Genomic DNA, 9774 nt, shown 5'->3' on the forward strand with positions numbered 1-9774 from the left:
TTACATGACGTTTTGTAACTGCAAAAAACGGGGTTTTTCGCCTCTCACCGCAATCTGATTCTGACTGCTCATCACCCTGTTTTCCAGGCCTTCGCTCTCTTTCCCAGTGGCGCAGTTGGTAATGACACAGGTCTGCAACCCAAAGGTTGTGGGTTCAATTACACCTTGGGCAACATGTTTTTTTTCCCTACAAATTAATACACTATCACAGACCACTAATTCATGTTCATCATTTATTACAATTCTGCAAACTTTTATGATTTTAGCAGCTTTTGTAATATGGACCTCAGATTCTTGTTAACACTCCATGGCACAAATACTGTTCCCTTTAGGCTGTGTGTGTGTGTGTGAGAGAGAGAGAGAGAGAGCGAGAGAGAGCCTTTTGATGGGAGCATCTTATTATATCATTTAAATTCAATATATTTAAACTGGTTGACTGAATTTGGTCCTGTGTGTGTCTCTCTGTGCATGTGTGTTTCCATATGTGCCCATATTTGTGATTGTGTGACTGTTATACTTTTTTTGCTGATTTTTTTTTTCAATTAACAATTAGATTTGAGGGACCCTTAGCATGTTCAGGATTTTTCCAGCTGTCCATTTTGCTTTTCCAATTTTTCTATAAGTTATTACTGTTGTGCTAAATCATAGCATTTCTGCTGCTTTTCAGTATTTGTGCTAAATACAGTATTTCTGCTAAATCATACTATTTCTGCTATTTTATGAGATTTGTGCCAAATACAGCATTTCTGCTAAATCATACTATTTCTGCTATTTCATAAGATTTGTACTAAATATAGTGTTTCTGCCAAATATAGTATTTCTGCTTAATTATAGTATTTCTGCCATTTTATCGTATTTGTGCTAAAACATAGTATTTCTACTAAATGTAGTATTTATGCTTAATCATACTATTTGTATATATTTCTGCCAGGTCCCCAGGCAGCCAATCCTCTGTGAGGACTGATACATATAAAATTTACATATCAGGGCCTGCACGGCTTCCCAGCCAGCCAATCATATCTGAGGTCTGCCTTTTCTTCTCTCGTCATATCTCAGCGACAGATGTACAAAGAGCAATGCAAATCACAGCCAAAGTACACGAAAGTCCGCTGATTCACCCAGTACAAGAATTATGCTTCTAGTCCACCTAGTTTTTGAGTTACACGACGTTTTGTAACTCCAAAAAACAGCGTTTTTCGCCTCTCACCGCAATCTAATTCTGACTGCTCATCACCCTGTTTTCCAGGCGCTCGCTCTCTTTCCCAGTGGCGCAGTTGGTAATGACACAGGTCTGCAACCCAAAGGTCGTGGGTTCAATTACACCTTGGGCAACATGTTTTTTTTCCCTACAAATTAATACACTATCACAGACCACTAATTCATATTCATCAATTTGATATTTGATATACCTTTATTAGTCCCACAAGGGGGAATTTATATGATTACAACCATTATGTTTTAGAAAAAAAGAAATAAATGTGCATTGAACACTCAGGGGTCACTGTTAAAAAGTCTCATGGCAGTGGGGTTAAAGGACCTCCTGAACCTCTTGAGTCCTGCAGAGCAGTGAGATGAGCCTCTGCAGCTCCTACTGTCCTGAAGACTGTTCTTATTACTGCAGTCAGTTACATAAATCTATCTATCTATGTATAATACAGTACATTTTAACATACTGACCTTATGTTTATTTATGTCTTTTAACCATTATTTCAAATTCACAGAATCCTGTTTGAAACATTTAATGAACTTATAGAATTAAATTTCTGCATGTTGTTTTTTGTTGCAAAAAAATCTAGTATAATAATATTTAAATTTACATATATTTTTCACGTTTTCAATGCCAATTTTGTGTAATGGCAAAGTTTCCCACTACCCGTGAATGCCTCTTTTTTATGTCTCTGGCTGACTCCTTAATCTCCGCCCAGTCTCTGCTCCATCCCTGCCGGTAAGCCTGCTTCTCTGTCTCTCTTCTCTGAAATAAAATGTCTATAAGCTGTTTGAGTGATTTACCGAGTTGTTGTTAGTGAGTTATGAAGCCAGTCGAAGTATAAGTCATGTTAAAGTAACACAATGGCTGCTTTTTTAGTGAAACGTTGTAATTTTAGTATTTAAAAGGAGTGTTTGGTATGCCCTAAGCGCTAACGCCTAGCCTAGCTCCTATAGGCCTAGTGTGAAATTAATATGGTTCATTTGATTGTTTAATACAGTTATTGTGTTGTATTTGGTTCATTCAGTGTGTTAGTGTTTCTGAGTCTCTTAGGGAAGCTGAAGTTAGTTCTCCTCTTCACAAATCAGTCAGTTAAAACGGCCTCATTCTATAGGTTGTAAGGTAATGAGCCGCCATTTTAGAACCACTGATTAGCTGCTGGAGCAGCAGGGTCGGCAACTTCAAAGGAGCCATTTTACCGCCTCTGACTGAAAGCCGGGAGAAAAAGAGTCACGTGCCTGTGCCGGTGTGTCTGTGTTGTGGGTTAATTAACAGAAGGGAGCAATAGAGTGAGGATAAAACACATAATATAAGAATAATGACATTTCTTAACAAGAAGAAGTTTTTTTAATTAATCAATTTTAGTTTTTTAGTTAAATTTTTAAGAACTGTTTAACAAACACTTGTTTGTACAGGTTGTTTTTTTAAAATAAAACCTACACCTGCAGCTCTGTTTAACTTCTCACTTTGTGAAAAATTAATGAAATCTAAAAAAGGCCACCTTCAAATAAATAAAATGCAGCAGTGCACCATTAATATTATAAATATGATATGTAGATATTTAAAACAACAGCATATTAAATGATACTGTGTGCAGGTAATATTTTTAGGAAGCAGAATTTGAATGCAGACCAACTCAAATGTTGAAGCCTACAAAAATATCATCCAAGCTTTCATTTATGATTGTTCATGCTTTGAAATTGTGATGTCAGAATTTGATAAAGTGTGCAGTGCTAGGTGTAGCAAATCACTGCTTATGAAATCTACTGTGTTATCTAATAGCACCAAACTAATAGAGCTATCACATAACTGAGAAACTTGTGTGGCTTATTACAAATGGATGAAACCACATTTTACCTTAATGAAGACAGTAATATTTAATAAGGTGTAGAAAAAAGAGGTGAGTTGTTTGTTGCTGTGGTAAACAAAGAAGTGTACTGAATCTTTGGACTACACAGAGTGATGCAGTATTGACTCTGATGCTGATTTGAGTTGTCTCATTCTGTATTTTTGTGCTTTGTCTTTTGTTACACAGAGTGAACGAGATCTTTGGTTTTGCCTTTGCTGGTAAGTTAACAGTGATTGTAACTGAAGCAGTATAACCTGGCATTGTGTAGCACATTTGACGACTTACATACAGTAGTTTGACTTTTTGTGATACGTTTCCATTTACTGATTGGCAAAAACACAAGATTTGTGACCTGTAGCAGCAAAGCCCCCACACAGGGCCTCTGACTGTCCCTGAAAATGTCCCTGAAGTTTAGTAGCCCATTTATGTATGATTTAAATTTCATATGGCTTATTGAATTCAAACAGTTAAATGTCAGATGTCTTTATCCAGGTGTTCATTTTGTCCTTATGTTTGTGGATTTAAGTAGCAGACAAAACAATGAAAGTGTTTTAGGAGAGTCCGTATAAGTGGTGGCTCAAACACTTAAGAGCTGCACAGGTATTGATTCATATTGTCTCTCAAATTCTGCTGATGTATTATATTAAAGTCAGAACACTGTAGAAGTACTTTGCCTCACTCGGTATAAGTAATAGCTTTAACAGTTAAGCAATAATAAAAACGAAGAGAACCAGAGGTGTGAGTGGACATTGTTAGGTAAATTACAGCCAGTGTGTCTAATTAGTTTATTACTTATTTAGTGAATATAATGATTTTACAATTAAATAGAAATGTTGCCAAAAAGGGACATTGCAAAATACATAAATATTCCTAGCAACGGGTACAATGAAAGGACTTTTTAGTGTAATATTTTAGGACATTTAATTTTAATCACAAACATTCTGCACCTCTGTTATTGTAACATGTCAATATTTACATGTAAAACCTCATCATGTAAAACATGATGAGGTTTTCTGTTGCTTCTGATTACAAGAATTACTTTGTATTTAATGTTTTTAACCTGAAAGGACATTAAAAGTTTTGATTTTTCACACTTTATTAGCACTGACCTGTTGTAGAAAATGTTTGAGCCACAAGGCTTCTGTGTAGGAAATATTTGGTGTATCCTGCACTTGTGCCAACAAATATTGGTGCCTGTTCTTTGCATTTCTGTAGTAATAATGCTTTTATTACACATGCTAAAGCCATGTGAGACCCTGCAGTTCAATTATCTCCTCTTCAGACTACAGTAAACTTAAAAAAGCTTAAAGTAATTTAGGATTTTACTAGTTAATTTGTGTCACAGTAAATTGGATTGTGTGTGAAGAGGCTCAACAGTCTGAATCATCTAACAGTGATCTGATGAATTGTTTCCTTTCTCTAGACTGCTGATCTGATCGTCTCAAGTCTGGTAAGTAAAGGTTTTTCTGAGGTGCAGTGCTGGGAAATGTTTCTCATGATAGGAGATTCAGTGTAGTGGTGTGAGTGAGCACAGCTATTGGTGATCATCAAAAGTCATCAAATCCTAGTAAAGTCTGTGTAAACATTTCCAGACCTACAGAGGTCCGTAGGTTATTGTAGCAGCACATATTTTTTCACATTAGAGCAGCTCATGAACAGCAGTTTAGGTACAATTAAGTCTTCAAATAGGGCCTTGTGGATTTCAAAAGCTTCTTTCCCTTCAATAATTAAGTCACTGTCTGAAAACTGCTCTTTGAATTAGTCTTTTATAATTAAAGATTTTGTTGATGACTGGAAACAATCAAAAGCACAGATACAGCATTCATTTCTGTATTTTATGGTTAAATGATCTACAAAGAAATTATGGTCATATATATTTTTAATTAGGCCTTTAAATCGGTCATTATAAGTATGTCCTAGATTTAGTGGAGTGCTTATGGCTGTGTATTAAACATACCCCAAATGTGACTGAAATATGTAGAAACAGTATTGTTTACTTTTATGTTAACGGTAATGTACTGTATTTTTCGGGTTATAAGGCGTATGCAGCTAACCAAATATTCAGATAACTCAAACTATTCAACTCATTCACAGTAACTCTCAACATTTTTCAGTGGTAACACATAACAATACACTAACTTTTTCTGTTCAGTCCTCTTCCACAAATCTATCAAATTCTTCATGGATTGATCGGTTTGAAATCTGCTTCGTACGCATGTCTCTAAACAGGTGCCAGATTCTCATACACACACCATAATATTATGTTTAAGGACAATAGGAATTACTCCGCGAGGCACCTGACTACTGTAGCTGTAATGCTCCAACAATCCATCAAGCGCTGCAGCTTTGTAGCTTTCCAAAGTCGTACTAAAACATTTTGACAGATGTTTGAGCGCCGTGTAACACATAAAATTGGTTTGAGGTCAGCAAGCACAGCCAGAATTAATACATACGGTAAACTGTTGATTTTTGAGAAAATTAAAGGCTTTTAAATGTGCCTTATAGTCAGAAAAATACTTGGAAGCCATGTTTATTGAAAATATGCCTAATTCCAGTCTCTTTCTGTCTTACAGGTGACCTGCTGCAGAATACCCTCTCCCTCTATCATTAACAAGCAATTCAGTCTGTCCTATCACTCTCCCTCTCCCTGCTCCATCTTTTTTGACAAGCCATTCTATCTTCTATCATTTCTCCGCCATGAGCTCTATCTAAGTTGACAAGCTTGAACCTGAGTTGAAACGCAATCCTGTGACTTGAAATCAAGTTTTACCAGAATCTAAGTTTTTGGAATTGAAGTTACCAGAACTTCGTCGATCTGTTTTCAGAATTCTGAGAGATCTCTGCTCTCACTGCTCCATCTTTCCTGTCGTTAAACTCTCTCACATCCAGTCATTTTGCTGGAAATCACAAGTAGAAACTTGAAATTACAGTAGTAGAATTACACTACAGTAGAACTCACAGTAGAAACTACTTACACAGTCCTACATTTGTCATTTTAATTTTTACATTACACTTTGGAATAAACACTGATAGCTTGGCTTACGTGTGCAGTTACTTTGATAAATTATATAAAATACACACCTTTTTCAAGGTTTATTTGTAATAAGATAATCTGGTTATTTTGTAATACATACATTCAGACTGTTATATTCACATAGATAATAAATTGGATTCAAATATATTTTTCAAGTCTGTTTCATTGGCTATAACATTTGACTGCAAGTTTATACTATTATTATTTAAGGACAAACCCTTTTTTGTCACTCTGTAAGTATTCAGTTACAATTGTCATCTAGAGGCTGCCCTGAGAACCCAGACTTCCTGTTTCCTGACTGCTGCAGAACATCCAGCTGAAGAATCTTCATCGCCTGTCATCTGATCACCACACCATCACTCATATTTGCTTAAAATATTAGATATCTTAAAGATTTACACAAAGTCTACTTAAAAGTTAAGAGTTTTATTATAGACTGTTGATTGTTGAGATTTATTCTGTATATTGCTTTACAGAAGTATAGACCTATTTGTTATCCAGTCTGGTTAAAAAAAATAGAAGTAACAATATACAGTTTTTGAAAAAGCTACAATAAAACTGTTTTTAAAGAACTTTCAATAAGTTTTATATAGAGTTTGTATTTAAGTCAGCCTTTTACATCAATTACATAGTTATAAGAACACTTTACCATTTGTATAGTTTTACATTTCTCCATTTAATAGATTAGTTTTTCAGTGTATACAGGTTGAATTTGTTTACATTTGTGTATAAATATAAGGTCCAGTTTGTACTTGCACAAAATGCCAAGGAAAGGTCAAAGGTCGCTGTCCCAGAAGCTTAGACGGCAAAGGAGAAGGAACAGGTAAATGTTTCTCAGAGTGGTGAGGAGGTAAAGGTGTCTGTTGCAAGTATTCCCAGTCCAGAAGTGCAGAGCAGTGCTCAGACAGCTGCAGTGTCTTATGCAGATGTGGTAAAGAGAGGTGTTTGCTCATCATCTGTGCCAAATGCTAAAGTACAGCAGGTAATCCAGACTGAACCCCAGGTAACTATGCAAACGCAGTGTGATGGAGAAACTCCAGGACCGTCTCATGTACAGATTACAAACAGTGAAACTCATCCACGAGTGAGTAGCATCTGTGCATCCCGAAGCCAGGCTTCTGCTAAGTATGGAAAGTACAGGAATCAGCAATGCATGGCGAACAGTTTGGTTTTCCTCTCATTCTTACACGAGGATGAATTCATTACCAGAGCCGATCTTAACCGTGTGTTGGACAAAGGCCATGCCGTGTATTCAGATGCCAGAAAGAGGTTTGTGAACAGCGTGTTTCTAGCCTGTGATGAGCTTCCCACAGTGGTCACCAGCCGCAGACACGAGTATCAAGTGGACATGTCTCAGTTTGCTCATTATGGCACATTTGATGGTACAGCTCACCTTCCGAGCCTTGAACAGGGACTACAGTGTTTGGCTTCAGCGGTTCGCTATGCTTTGCTAGTCATGGGAGGAACAGTCATTGCAGTTTGCAGGCTGACTTCAGGTGAATACGCATACTTTGACCCTCACCCACGTAAGTCTACAGGAATGCCATTGTCGCTAGCTGTAAGTGGTGGAACTGCAGTTATGTTAAAATTCACACGTCTTAACGACATGATTGACAGGATCAAACGCTTGTACCGAATGTTTAGCATCGCGCCAACCTGCACTTATGAGCTACAGCCTGTCGAGTTCCACAGTGAAAACGCAGCTGACCAAAGAGATGCTGATGAAAACAGACAAACAGCTACAACTGTTCCAGCACCAGCTTTAAATGAACCTGAATTTGAAAACCCAAAATCCACTGAGCAGACACAGAAAACTGTGACCGACACTTTAGCCACTGAAGTGATGTCATCCAGAGTGGATTATTCAAATGAGCCAGCTGCTGAGATGAACAATCGTCCTTCTGATTATTTAGAAATAGAAACCTCTGCATCTTCTGTAAGAGACACTCAGGTAACAAAAGAATCTGTTCCTCAGAATGATTTAAACATTGCCTCCTGTTTAACTGAGACAACAGAGGAACTTTTACATAAACTGTTAAAGCATAATAAACAGCAAAGGAGAAAGATTAGGAGACGATTATTGGTCCAAGAAAAACTACCACAGAGAAAGGAAAATGAGAAAAAGAAAGAAAGACAGACATACACTTTTGATGAAAGCTTTAAGGCAAAGAAAAAAGATTGTAGTAGAAAGTCTCGTGATTCTGATCACAGTAAGAAAAAGAGTGTGTACAAAAATAATCTGTATAAACTCAATGCTACATATAGAGAGAAACAGAGAGAACATTTGAGAAAAATCTATAGAGATAGTGCTAAAATTAGAGAGAGAAAAAGAGAACGTGTTATAAGGATGTATAAAGAAGATTCTTTATTCCGAGAAAAGCAGAAGGAGCGTATAACAAGAACATATAGAGAATCTCCCATTTTCCGAGAAAAGCAGAAGGAACGTATAACAAGAACATATAGAGAATCTCCCATTTTCCGAGAAAAGCAGAAGGAACGTATAACAAGAACATATAGAGAATCTCCCATTTTCCGAGAAAAGCAGAAGGAACGTATGAGAAAAACATATAAAGAATCTTATAGACAATCTCCTATGTTCAAAGAACAGCAGAAGGAACGTATAAGAAGAAATTACAGAACTTGTGCTGGATTCAGAGAGAAACATAAAGCTTACATGAGGTCATATGTATATAATCTATATAAAGAAAGTGAAGAATTTAAACAGAAAAAACGATCGTACATCACTAAACGTTATGGAGAAGAGAGACAATTTCAGCAGAAACACAAGGACAATATGAGAGAACGAATGAGAGTAAAATATTGGAACGGTTTTTCTTTTAGACAGATGCATAATATCAGATGTGCAGTGAACATAAAAAGAAAATATCGTCAGATGCATCGACCAGCTGAAAGTTTACAGTGTCATCCAGATAACAGTTTAATGAATGAGGCCATATCTCGTTTCAGATCAAACATTAAGTCAGCACCATCTTATGTTTGTACTGTTTGTCTAAAAGCTTCTTTTCCTAATCAGGTGAAAATCTGCAAAAGAGAAAATTACTCAAAACACCAAACTGTAGCTCAGCAGTGTCTAACTGGTAAATTTGTTCATATGTGTGATGAAGCATGTAATGATCACTGCAGCTTCCCTGTTGAGAGAAAAAAGGAGTATATCTGTCACACGTGTCACAGTTCCCTCAAAAGTGGACGCATGCCAAGGCTTGCTGCTGTCAATGGTTTAGAACTGCAGGATATTCCAGCTGAATTGTGTGATCTCAACATTCTGGAGAGACATCTGATTGCCAAATGCATCCCATTTGCAAAGATTATTCCACTTCCAAAGGGCAGACAAAGACTCATACGTGGTAATGTGGTGTGTGTACCATCTGAAGTCCAACAAACAGTTGACTGTTTACCGAGGCCCAGAAACCAATCGCAGATAATGAGGATCAAGCTGAAAAGACGACTGTGCTACAAAGGCCATCAGCTGTTCCAGACTGTCACCTGGTCTAAACTGATCCAAGCCCTGCGTAAACTGAAACAGATTCATCCACAGTACACAGATATTGTTATCAGAGATGATGCATTGCTTTGTGATCCAACGTTACCTGATGATGACAGCAGTGATGAAGCCAGCATGGCAAGTGATGATTATAATGAAGCAGATTTAATGGAAATTGACAA

General features: G+C 36.9%; 1 long non-coding RNA gene across 2 annotated transcripts; it reads left to right on the plus strand.

The window, feature by feature from the left end:
* Nucleotides 1-1794: 1794 nt before the first annotated feature.
* Nucleotides 1795-6685, plus strand: LOC112844908 (uncharacterized). 2 transcript variants are annotated; one of them, XR_003217676.1, is made up of 4 exons: nt 1795-1945; nt 3243-3274; nt 4480-4506; nt 5630-6685. It is a non-coding gene; the product is annotated as an uncharacterized LOC112844908 (long non-coding RNA). The 2 variants fall into 2 exon arrangements; XR_003217675.1 differs by lacking the exon at nt 1795-1945 and having other exon boundaries at nt 3143-3274; nt 5630-5815.
* The last annotated feature ends 3089 nt before the right edge of the window (nt 6686-9774 follow it).

The sequence above is a fragment of the Oreochromis niloticus genome, unplaced genomic scaffold (assembly GCF_001858045.2).
Source record: "Oreochromis niloticus isolate F11D_XX unplaced genomic scaffold, O_niloticus_UMD_NMBU tig00002129_pilon, whole genome shotgun sequence".
NCBI lineage: Eukaryota > Metazoa > Chordata > Actinopteri > Cichliformes > Cichlidae > Oreochromis > Oreochromis niloticus.